Source organism: Perna viridis, chromosome 11, assembly GCF_037379345.1.
Source record: "Perna viridis isolate PV_CMFRI_1.1 ecotype Kerala chromosome 11, ASM3737934v1, whole genome shotgun sequence".
In the NCBI taxonomy this organism is placed as follows: Eukaryota; Metazoa; Mollusca; class Bivalvia; order Mytilida; family Mytilidae; genus Perna; species Perna viridis.
Genome location: NC_142455.1, coordinates 34914037 through 34925135, shown reverse-complemented (window position 1 = coordinate 34925135; position 11099 = coordinate 34914037). Strand labels below are relative to the sequence as shown.

The following is an 11099-nucleotide window of genomic DNA, read 5'->3' as shown; positions in this document are numbered from 1 at the left end:
CCACTGCGTAATACCTTTTGAAACTAATTTTAAACATATGTATTCAATTCTAATTTTTGCAAATTTAGCTCATTTCATTATGTTGTCTTGACCTTTTTTACTATAATATAAACAATTTTATAAAATGTTTTCAAAATACTTTGGATATAGTTGTGGATGACCTATGACAATACATTAAACATTTCAAAAATAATTAAACAAAATGAAGAAAAATATCACAATACGGATTGTCCAAGATATAAGAGAACTTTAATGTCATGTTGAATAGATATTTGTGATTTCACAGGCAGCAATCTTTTAACAATTCTGTTATCAACATAGACATATATTTTATTGGTGTTCATATAGTTATTATAGTAATAACTCTAGGTAGCTTGAATTATTGGGAGAGCAATCCTGAAGATAATGATATTTGTTTCTTTTTTTTTTTGTTTGTTTTTCAATGGCACCGCTACCGGAATCTAAATTCAGGTATCTTTTAGATAAAAGTCAGTTAACCATAAACAAAGAAGGGATCCTATTGCTAATAGTATGGTGTGCCGTATTGGTGTTGAGATAAAAATTCTTATAAATATGCGTCGTTTTATTGATATGGAAATGCCAGGAGTGTGGCGAATACGTTATGCCGTTACAGTGATAAAAAGCTCACATTTATTCATGCCGTTACATTGCCAATGATAACAAACTCTACGGTTTTATTTTATTCATGTTAAAAACCTTATTTCTCCATTATTGAACATTATTCAAATAGGTAAAGCTGGAATAAATTCTCCTTTTTGCAGGAATAACAAAGCGGTTCTCGGTTAGATAGTAAATTTAATTTCGTTTTATTTCATAATGTTGTTAATCAAAATGACACATACACGCCAATAAATGCAGATGAAATAAGTAAAATGTTAAACGCTCGCATCTATATCATTATCATTAAAGACATATCCTACTATTGCTTCTAGATTGCTTTTAACGTTATTATCAATGCGTTTATGGTGTTAAAGGGATTCCGGGGAATTCCTGTTCACAAAGTTAGTCGACGTTACCGTCGGACGGCTTATGAAAAATAAGTCGAAAAAAATAATTGATAAATAAAAAGAAAAAACTAGATATCGGACAAAGTAAGTCTTGGATAGAAATAAATTTGTTCAATTCTAATAGCTCTTGTTGCCACGGTATTTACCCGTAATCAGTCCATTTATTCTTAACATGAACAAATATTATTTTTCTTATAGATAGAACATTGGAGATACAAAATGAATGAAAACTAGTGTAAACAAGTAAACTCAAGTCAAATTAACCACCGCGCAATTTTTACACGTGCAATATAAGGAATGGTTTTTTAGAGGATCGTACTTTGTTGTACTGCAGGTTTCAGTCTGTGAAAGAAGTCAGGTCAAACAAATCTGACTAGTAATCTAGTGAGTACCAAGTATTTGTGCTATACACTGCTCTCGGTGAGCCAGTATATACTAATTAAGTATCAAATAATTCACGATAGGCTGAAAATACTAAATCCGTCATCCTACTTTTATTCTATTTGGCTTAATTTTTTTAAATAAAGAAAGGAATCGTATTTGAGCTTAAACAGAGAAAGTTCCCTAAAGAACCCATGTTGACGAAGCTATTCTGAATAATCTTCACTGATTTTCTCAACTCCTTTCCAGATGGTTTAAAAGACACAATTGTCTATGCTCCCAGTTTATAGTGGAGTCCGAGTTGCTCATTTGCTTTTGTTACTTTGTATGTATGATTTTAGTTACTTTATGTTCTTTGTTGTGTATGTCTGTTTTCCATGTCTGGTCTTTTTCCTTGGATTGCATTCTTTTGATTACCGCTATAACCTTGGTTCCCTTGATTACTCTCTCCTAAGAGAAATATTTGAAGGGGAGTTATATTAAAGCTGCCTATCAGTGATTGCGCCCCAGATCTGGCATAAAAAGTCTAGCAATATACAACCTAACCAAACATATCAAATACCGCATTATTTTCCCGCCATTTTAATTATAATTATTAATTTTTTTGCAAATATCTTTTCTGCTAACTCGGTGACCGTATATCTTTATGTTCCTAATTTGAGGTAATTGCGACTCTCTATCATCTGTAAAAAATAACTGGGTTATTATTGGTCATATTTGTATGCGATCTAGGAATTTATATACTTTAAAACAATAACAAAAAAGGCTGAACCTATAAAAAATCAGTTTTTTGCAGAGTCCTTACATTTCATTTAATTCATTGTGATTTAATAATGTTACATACACCAGGTGGCACTCCGACATACCTGCGTTTAAAACATGTCTATAAAAATTATACTGACTAAACTACCTATTCTGTAGATTAAAAACAATTTGATAGAGAAGACGTCTTAACTATTTACATAGGACCGCTACCCTTATTTTTTTTTCACCAACTACATAAATTGAAAGTAGATATTTATTTTAATTATATCTTATCAAAAAAATCTTATTGCTAGATCTAAATAGTAGGCTATGTCTTTAACATCGTATCGTTTATCAACAGACTTATGGTACCCATGTAATAAAGATATAAAACATCAGGTGTATATGCATATAGTTTTATGAATTTTATGCTGAGGAAGATATGATATTATGTTCCTTGTAATGCGTTCGTCAGTTTTGGTGTAATTCATACATGTATCAATTCAGTCTCAATATAACGGACGGTATAAGGACAATTACAAGAATGCACACTGTAACTATTACTGGAAGCGTTTTGCTACTTGATAGCACACTGGAATCATTGTTCCTTGATTGCGAAGATGAATTACCTGAAAACAAAATTGATTGAATACACAAGTAACAATCATATATTATTACCAAATTCGATATGGAAATGAAATATAAATAGTCATTTCATTACTTTGAAAATAAAAAAAATCCTTAATATACAGTTAAAATCACTTGATACATAACTTAAGCAATGTCACAAAGCGCCAGGATCATTAAATGTTTTCATGACATTTTTAAAACAATTCATAATAAGTTTTGTCAATAACGATTCCTGTTGATTTAAGGGCAGATAGATTTCTATTTGTTCCGGGAAACTTCTAGAATACAACGATCTCTCTGTCTCCCTCCCAGACTATTTCCCTGCTTGCGTAATGCTGTCTGTTCCTTTTTGATTGACCGATTGAATAAAGTCATATATTTGCAAATTTCGATATGCTGTTTACGTGTTTTAAAGAGTAATCTCTCATTAGCAGTATTAGAATCAAAAATATAGAAAGATCAAAATGTAAAAAAAAACTGTTTACAAGAAGTGCTCAAAACCAACACTACCACAATAGTGTTTTTACTCCCTTTAGAAGATATTTCATTCATATTTAGATGACCACTTATGAGTAATTATAAAGAATCGGTTTTGTACAAGATTGACACGCTGATTCACGTTTGTGCTGTGCCAGCACAAAGAAGCAATACCCAGCAGGTTAACTGGTCATCATAGATGTATCTTTGTGTCTCAGAGCCAACTCTGTCTCTTCCATTTTTTTTATATTCCGAGTGTTTGTCAAAGAAGCAGTGACTATAATTTCTCTTTACTTTCATATAGGACTTTTATTGCAATCACATCTATTGGCAGACTTGTGATTTAAGTTTCTATTATGGCAGCATTTATAACAGTTCTAGGTTATTAAAACAAACAATTAATATATGAACAAAGAAATTGTACAATTACCTAGGCTTGTAGAACTGTAGATACATAAATAAAGTAAATGACAAAAGACCAAAACAAAAACCTTATATGCCTTTAGTTTTCCTTTAGCCCAATTCTTTTTTTTACTTACAATTTTATTATTGATTAATTTCATATTTGTTGTTTTGATTGTTACTCTTTTTGAGTTATGATTTATTTGTTTTATTTGTTTAGTAAGCACTGAAAAGATAATAAGCATTTATCATTGATATCAGTGATATTGATGTGTGTATTTGTTTCTCCTACTTTACTTTAGCGAAGTGGATTGATTTTGATGATAATTGATGAAAAGTTCCGGCCTTAGCGTTACAAAAAAATACTAAAGTTTGTAAATAATCTTCTATTCTAACCCTAAACAAAGTCGTTGAAATTGAAAACATACAGTCAAAATTTAACTCCGACACGTAATTGTTCTCGTTTTTGTGGTATTGAGGCAAATTTGCCTACATTTTTTAAATTGTTATAGAATTATCAATGCATTCAAAAATTGAAACAGATAAAACAATATCATCCCATATTTGTATTTAGTTTATTTTAGGCTATGTTTATGTCAAATTAAAAAAAACAAAAGTTCTTATACAACCAAAAGTATCATTGGAAAATCGTGCCTTATTAGAAATTCTAAAGAAAGGATGAGAAAAAGGTTACAAACTAGAAGTTGTAAAGGACTGCATGAAGAGTTATCCAGCAACCGGCGGAGAAATAAAGGCTAAGGGTTGAGTATGATACAAAATCAGAGGATTAAGAGCAGAAGACCAATGAGAGTTGGTTAAGAGAACAACCAAGAATTTACGATTTCTCTGGCAGTAACAACCGAGGAGAAAAATTTATGAATTATAGGGAAATGAGGTTACTTGAATTATCGCAGAATAAGCTGTACAACCATAAAAGACATCATCTAAACCGTCAGGAGATATCACCGAACGGAGACGCATGATATCCTTGCTCAGTTCTACCGTGACAGACAAGCTGAAGATGAGTCACTAAGTAGAGTTGAAGAGTCGAAGCCATTACCGGTCGAGCACTGGAAAAGGGAATAGTGAACCAAAATGACAGAAACACCATGCTGTACTCTTTGTTATGGACTGATTTGTAGACATAGCTGAAGAACATCACAGGACACAAGTTTTATTGCATCAAAGACTTTAATGAGTTGATTGCTTTAGAGACAGATCATGAAGACAGAAAAAGAAGCACCATGCCACGAACGAAGCCACAGGCTGCTTAAATTGCCAGATCATCTGAGCCCATTCAACAATTTCAGATGGAACATTGGAAAAAGAATATTCACCAGCTCAATACTAGAATGGACAGGTTGGAAATTCAATTCAGCTGTAGGGGTAGAGATTGTGGACAAAAATCGAAGGTCTCTTCAAAAGATGAGCCACAATAAGATCAAGCAAAATCAGATCAAGCCAAGAACAGACCAAGAACCCAGGAAACTAAGTACTTTAGATGTGGACAATTTCGTCATATTAGGAAGTCTTGCACTACTATTCTTAACAAAGACCAACAGCCTTTATCACGAGAAAAAGCCTATGTAACAGGGCCATCGAAAGTCCTATGTGCAGAAATCACATTACAAGGTCCCTTATCAATTTCACCAGATTTATTTGTGCATCCTACAGAGACTGAAATTGTATTCAATGATTTGAATGTAAAGTGTAATAGACAGTGGTTCAACATTTTTAACATTAAGCCATACCTACTGTAGGAACTATTAAGCAGCTATGCCATTGAAGAACTTACTGGACATTGAATGTGGAGAGATCCGACCTTAAATCACCATGATATTTGACTTTTGCGAACTTTTACACTCAGAGAAAAAGAACTGGCACGACACAATGATACCTTGTTAACAAGAATACTATAAATCGAACAGTTACTGTTGAAGCCAACCAATTGAGGAAACAACAGCAGAAACCATGGCAAAGGGGAACCAAGCAAGATCATACCTTCCAGTACTTGAAGGAATTTCTTGCAAATGTTCCCATACTTTAATATGCCAGTAGTGACTTACTAGGATCCACGCTTGTAACTGTGCTTTTCACGAGTCAATAGGAGGTGCACCATAGTTTGTTCTCTTTGGATGACATCCTTGCATTTCAACATACCATGATTGTAGCCTTCACAGGGTCAAGAAGATGCCGACGACAAAATATATATAAATACAAGTTTCAGTCAACGCTTATCAACTGGCAGCAGAGTCATCATGAAAAGCGCAGGCAACCTGGAAGGAGGGGTCCGATATCTGAATTAAAGATGAGATTAGAAGGGAGATTGTGTTCTATAGAAGATAGTTTTTGACGTACGACGCAAGTTGGTAGACAAGTTGGGTGATACACCTTACGTGGTTGTAGACCAACTTTATCCAGACATTGCTGTCACCCGAAAAGGAAACAGAAAGAAGCTTCAACGAAACTTGTTCCTTCCCGTGGGATATAAAAGATACCAGGAACCTACTGCATAAAAAACAAAACCTGTGCCACACCAAAGATCTAAACGAAAGACAGCAAAAACAAAGGAAGACGAATCAGTTGATGAAATATAATCGACAGTAAATGCAGAGTCCGATATTGGATCCATGTAGACAGTAGACAGAATACTCTTGCTGAAGAAAATGGAATATGGATGAACTATTTGACAATGCCAGCTTGAATGGGAACGCCTAGTCTGAGGAGTCACAGAGAAGGGCTTCCGCTGATGCTGGGGATATCGTTGATGGTCACTTCGTCCATAGTTATATGTCTCAGGAGTAGGGACTGACGTCACCTGTACTTATCAGACAGTCTAGTTTACCAGCATGTAGACGTCGGAAAGCGGAGTATCTAACAACTTTAGTCTTCCTTACCAGAAAAGCAACCATTTCTGTTTAAGGCATCGTCCTTCCAGACTATTATAAATAACGGAGCGTCATTTTGTAGCTTGAGGAATGCGTGGTAAGATAGTATTTTAGTTTGTTTGTGTATTTTTGCATTTGCTTTATACTAATTATTTCATATTTCAGTACAGTTTATATTTTTATTGTAGGGTCTTATTTTATTTATTCAAGGTATATTTGTTCTGGGAATAGATTCAGGTAGTTCAGGTTCGAACAACCGTGAAATTGGTCAGATATTTAAGGTATTGATTTATAATGCTTTGAGTTCAGATTGATACTGGCGGGAATTTTGCCAGAGGCAATTCGTATTTCGAGCTAACCAGATACACATGAACATTTTCAACGGTAAAGTGCTGAGAATCTAAACAATCTAAACTGATATAATGTTTCCCGCAGCACTTTTTTTGAAATGATATTTATGATTTTCATATTGTACTGTAGGTACGACTGTTTGACATCACTTGATTATGATTATTTATTGTACAAAAGCCTTTGTACCAACTGTTAAGGTATACTGTAATTGTTAAGTTATTTTGACAGAATTATTGTACTTTTTATTGTCTATATTTTGTACTGCGTAGTAACTAGAGCAATTCGGAACATGTAAATTCTTGAACAGTGCGTAATATAAATACTTACGAGAATCAGAGTCTTCTCAATGTTTTGTATTCATTAGGCAGTTTAGATACATATACTAGATTATTTTCCTTTAAATGTAGTGCCTAGTTGTTCATAACGAACTCTGCTATGCGCTTTATGGTGTGAAAACTTTTATGTGTTATTGTTTATAATCATATAGACTTTCCGTACATACAGCTGATCATGTCACCAAAACAAGGTGAATGAAAGTGACCCAATAAATGTAAAGTGCGTTTTGCAGTGTTGTATCTTGTGTATTGCTTTGGATTTGTAACCCTTTTACACGAAGGTTTCATGAAATATTGCAATGTTGATTTCAGAAAAGACATTTTTTTTTATTTTATTCAGATCATGATACCTTTTGAATTGAAAATTCAATCAAGTTATATTGCTACAAAATTGAAGTCATTACTACAGCAGTTTTATGGTCAATCATTAGAGTGGACCAATCTGCACCATGAGAACCGATATCTAGTAAAGCAGAGGACGCTCACACTATCGTTGCACCTGGTCCATGCTCCCAGTTACTAGTGGAGTCCGCGTTTTTCATTTACTTTTGTTGCTTCGTACTTATTATTTTGGGTAGTTTATGGTTGATGAAATTTGTTGTGTGTGTCTGGTTTATATATTTGCTCTTTCTCCTTGGATTACATTCTTTTGTTTTCCGATAGAATCTTGGTTTCCTTGATTATTCTTTCAATTAATTTAATTTAATCTTTATTCTTTGAATTATTTCTGGCTCCAAGTGTCTAATATTTCCAAATATCATAAAATTAAATAAAAATACTGATACCCTTTCCTCTGCTTCATTCTAAATAGAACATAAAATTGCACATAGATAATACTGGACATTTGAAATCCAAGCTTTATGTCAACAATAATGATTTTGACTTCCCAATTGAGAATTTTTACTTTCTTAGTGACATAATTAGAACATCACAAGCCAATGGAGTGTACATTTCACATTTGATCCATTACTCTTGAGAATGTGATCTTTACATGAACTTCCAAGAACACGGATTTTGACAAAAAAAACCAGGATACATTCAGCATGAAGTTTCGAGATAATAAATAAAATACGTTAAATCAAAAATACTTATATTTGTTTGGCCGGACCTGCGAATTTCACACGTAAGTTTGGAGGGCAACAGCTTTACACAAACTGATTATATCCTACATTGAAGTTGCTTCATCAGCCATTAATTATGTAATACAAATGCATTCATTGACCATTTATTAGTGTCCGTGTTTCAATAAAAAGCTAAAACTACTTATGCATTAGTTATAGAGACCCTCACTGCTTTCTTAACTGATTAACAAAACATTGATAGGGTTTTCATGTCGTCAGGCTTACGTTAGACAAAAGTTTCTTTGTCGTTAGAGAGACGCTAAACCTTCCATTCAACGATCTACATATATGATCAAGCGCACATGATCGTGTTGCAAACGTATCTCTCGCGTTCGTGTAACGTGCTTCTAAATTTTAATGAACACATAGGCACACAAACCTTTAAGCATGTTCAGACTTATGCGACTCGCTTGACGTTAAACAATTTAAACTGGTGTGCATAAATATGTTTTACTGTATTCAGAGCGAATCTATAATCTATGAAACGGAAGCAAGCGTGTAAAAAATATTCCCAAACGTTGGAGCTGTATCTCAAAGTATGACAGTGTCATTATTCACTGTTTTTTCTATGCCTCAATATAATGTTTGGTTATTTGTGCAAAATAAAGTTAAAAATGCATCTGTTATAAATAAATAGAACCACAGCTGTCCATATGAACACACATTCCCATATGATAAGACTTCCGTAAATTATTAGTTGAATGTCCATTTATAATTTCCGATGATGCAGTTTCTTCCTGTGTTGTAGGAACATCTGTTGAATAATAAGATGCATTAATGTACTGGACATTTGAAATCCAAGCTTTATGTCAACAATAATGATTTTGACTTACCAATTGAGAATTTTTACTTTCTTAGTGACATAATTAGAACATCACAAGCCAATGGAGTGTACATTTCACATTTGATCCATTACTCTTGAGAATGTGATCTTTACATGAACTTCCAAGAACACGGATTTTGACAAAAAAAACCAGGATACATTCAGCATGAAGTTTCGAGATAATAAATAAAATACGTTAAATCAAAAATACTTATATTTGTTTGGCCGGACCTGCGAATTTCACACGTAAGTTTGGAGGGCAACAGCTTTACACAAACTGATTATATCCTACATTGAAGTTGCTTCATCAGCCATTAATTATGTAATACAAATGCATTCATTGACCATTTATTAGTGTCCGTGTTTCAATAAAAAGCTAAAACTACTTATGCATTAGTTATAGAGACCCTCACTGCTTTCTTAACTGATTAACAAAACATTGATAGGGTTTTCATGTCGTCAGGCTTACGTTAGACAAAAGTTTCTTTGTCGTTAGAGAGACGCTAAACCTTCCATTCAACGATCTACATATATGATCAAGCGCACATGATCGTGTTGCAAACGTATCTCTCGCGTTCGTGTAACGTGCTTCTAAATTTTAATGAACACATAGGCACACAAACCTTTAAGCATGTTCAGACTTATGCGACTCGCTTGACGTTAAACAATTTAAACTGGTGTGCATAAATATGTTTTACTGTATTCAGAGCGAATCTATAATCTATGAAACGGAAGCAAGCGTGTAAAAAATATTCCCAAACGTTGGAGCTGTATCTCAAAGTATGACAGTGTCATTATTCACTGTTTTTTCTATGCCTCAATATAATGTTTGGTTATTTGTGCAAAATAAAGTTAAAAATGCATCTGTTATAAATAAATAGAACCACAGCTGTCCATATGAACACACATTCCCATATGATAAGACTTCCGTAAATTATTAGTTGAATGTCCATTTATAATTTCCGATGATGCAGTTTCTTCCTGTGTTGTAGGAACATCTGTTGAATAATAAGATGCATTAATGTAACACAAAACTGATAACAGCAAGTTTATGTAGAAAGTTTTCATTGTCTGGTTATCAGTTTATTCAAAATATGGTTCATATAATATCGTAACTACAAAAAATGTATGATTGTTATCACAATATGATTTACCTACATGAGGTTTTTCTCACAGACGTTACATCATCTCTTCAATTTATTTCCAGTTCTTACCGCAATGACAACTAATTTGAACTGGACAGATACTAACCGCGGTTTTTTTTAGCTCCTTTGTTATAACTGTATATGAGCAAATCAAAGGATTCACTACGGTATTTTCTCATTTACAATTACACTTGTATAATGTTAGGTTGTTTTATCGATGTTCGCATGAATAATCAAATATAATACCATGCTATGTTCCGGGATTGTTACATAAATAGTTGGTACATGCGTATTATCCCGTGTTTCTTGTAATGTATTATTATATTATTTTAATTTGTTGATTTTGGATAAATTCACATTTTTTTTTCACATCATGATACTTTTTTGAATTAAAAATTGCCTTTTTTGGGGGTCCCCAAAGTGACTCGTATTGGAGAGCTTAATTACTGTACCAATACTTTTACCGGATTACACTCACTTGTAATGTGATTGGGGCCACGCGCTGGCTGGGCATCACATGTTTACCCTTACGAAACACCTCCCTCACGTTTTTTTTTTTTTTTTGGAGTTCATTATGTACGTGCTTTATTTTTTAATTACCCCTTCTACCTTTATATATAAGTGTTTATGTGTAAGCTTTCCAATTCGGTTTGCTACATTGTCTTTGTCGATTGTTTGTATTCCCTGTTTTCATGTTCAGGCCATGTAGTTGGATTTGGTTCATTTGTTGACACTTCGATATTTGTATTACTATTATTTATCGGCATTATGGTA

At 33.4% G+C, this 11099-nt stretch overlaps 1 protein-coding gene across 32 annotated transcripts in view; it reads right to left on the bottom strand.

Annotated features, from left to right (window-relative positions):
• Positions 1-8020: 8020 nt before the first annotated feature.
• LOC148603868 (heat shock 70 kDa protein 12A-like) overlaps positions 8021-11099 on the bottom strand; it is a 29479-nt gene continuing 26400 nt past the window's right edge. For 31 of the 32 annotated variants that reach the window (XR_015916918.1, XR_015916919.1, XR_015916917.1 and 28 more), the window contains one exon: positions 9513-10178. The gene's annotated coding sequence lies outside the window, so the exon portion shown is untranslated. Of the gene's footprint in view, positions 9112-9512; positions 10179-11099 lie in introns of those variants that run through there. The other variant, XM_088554005.1, reaches the window with a different exon arrangement.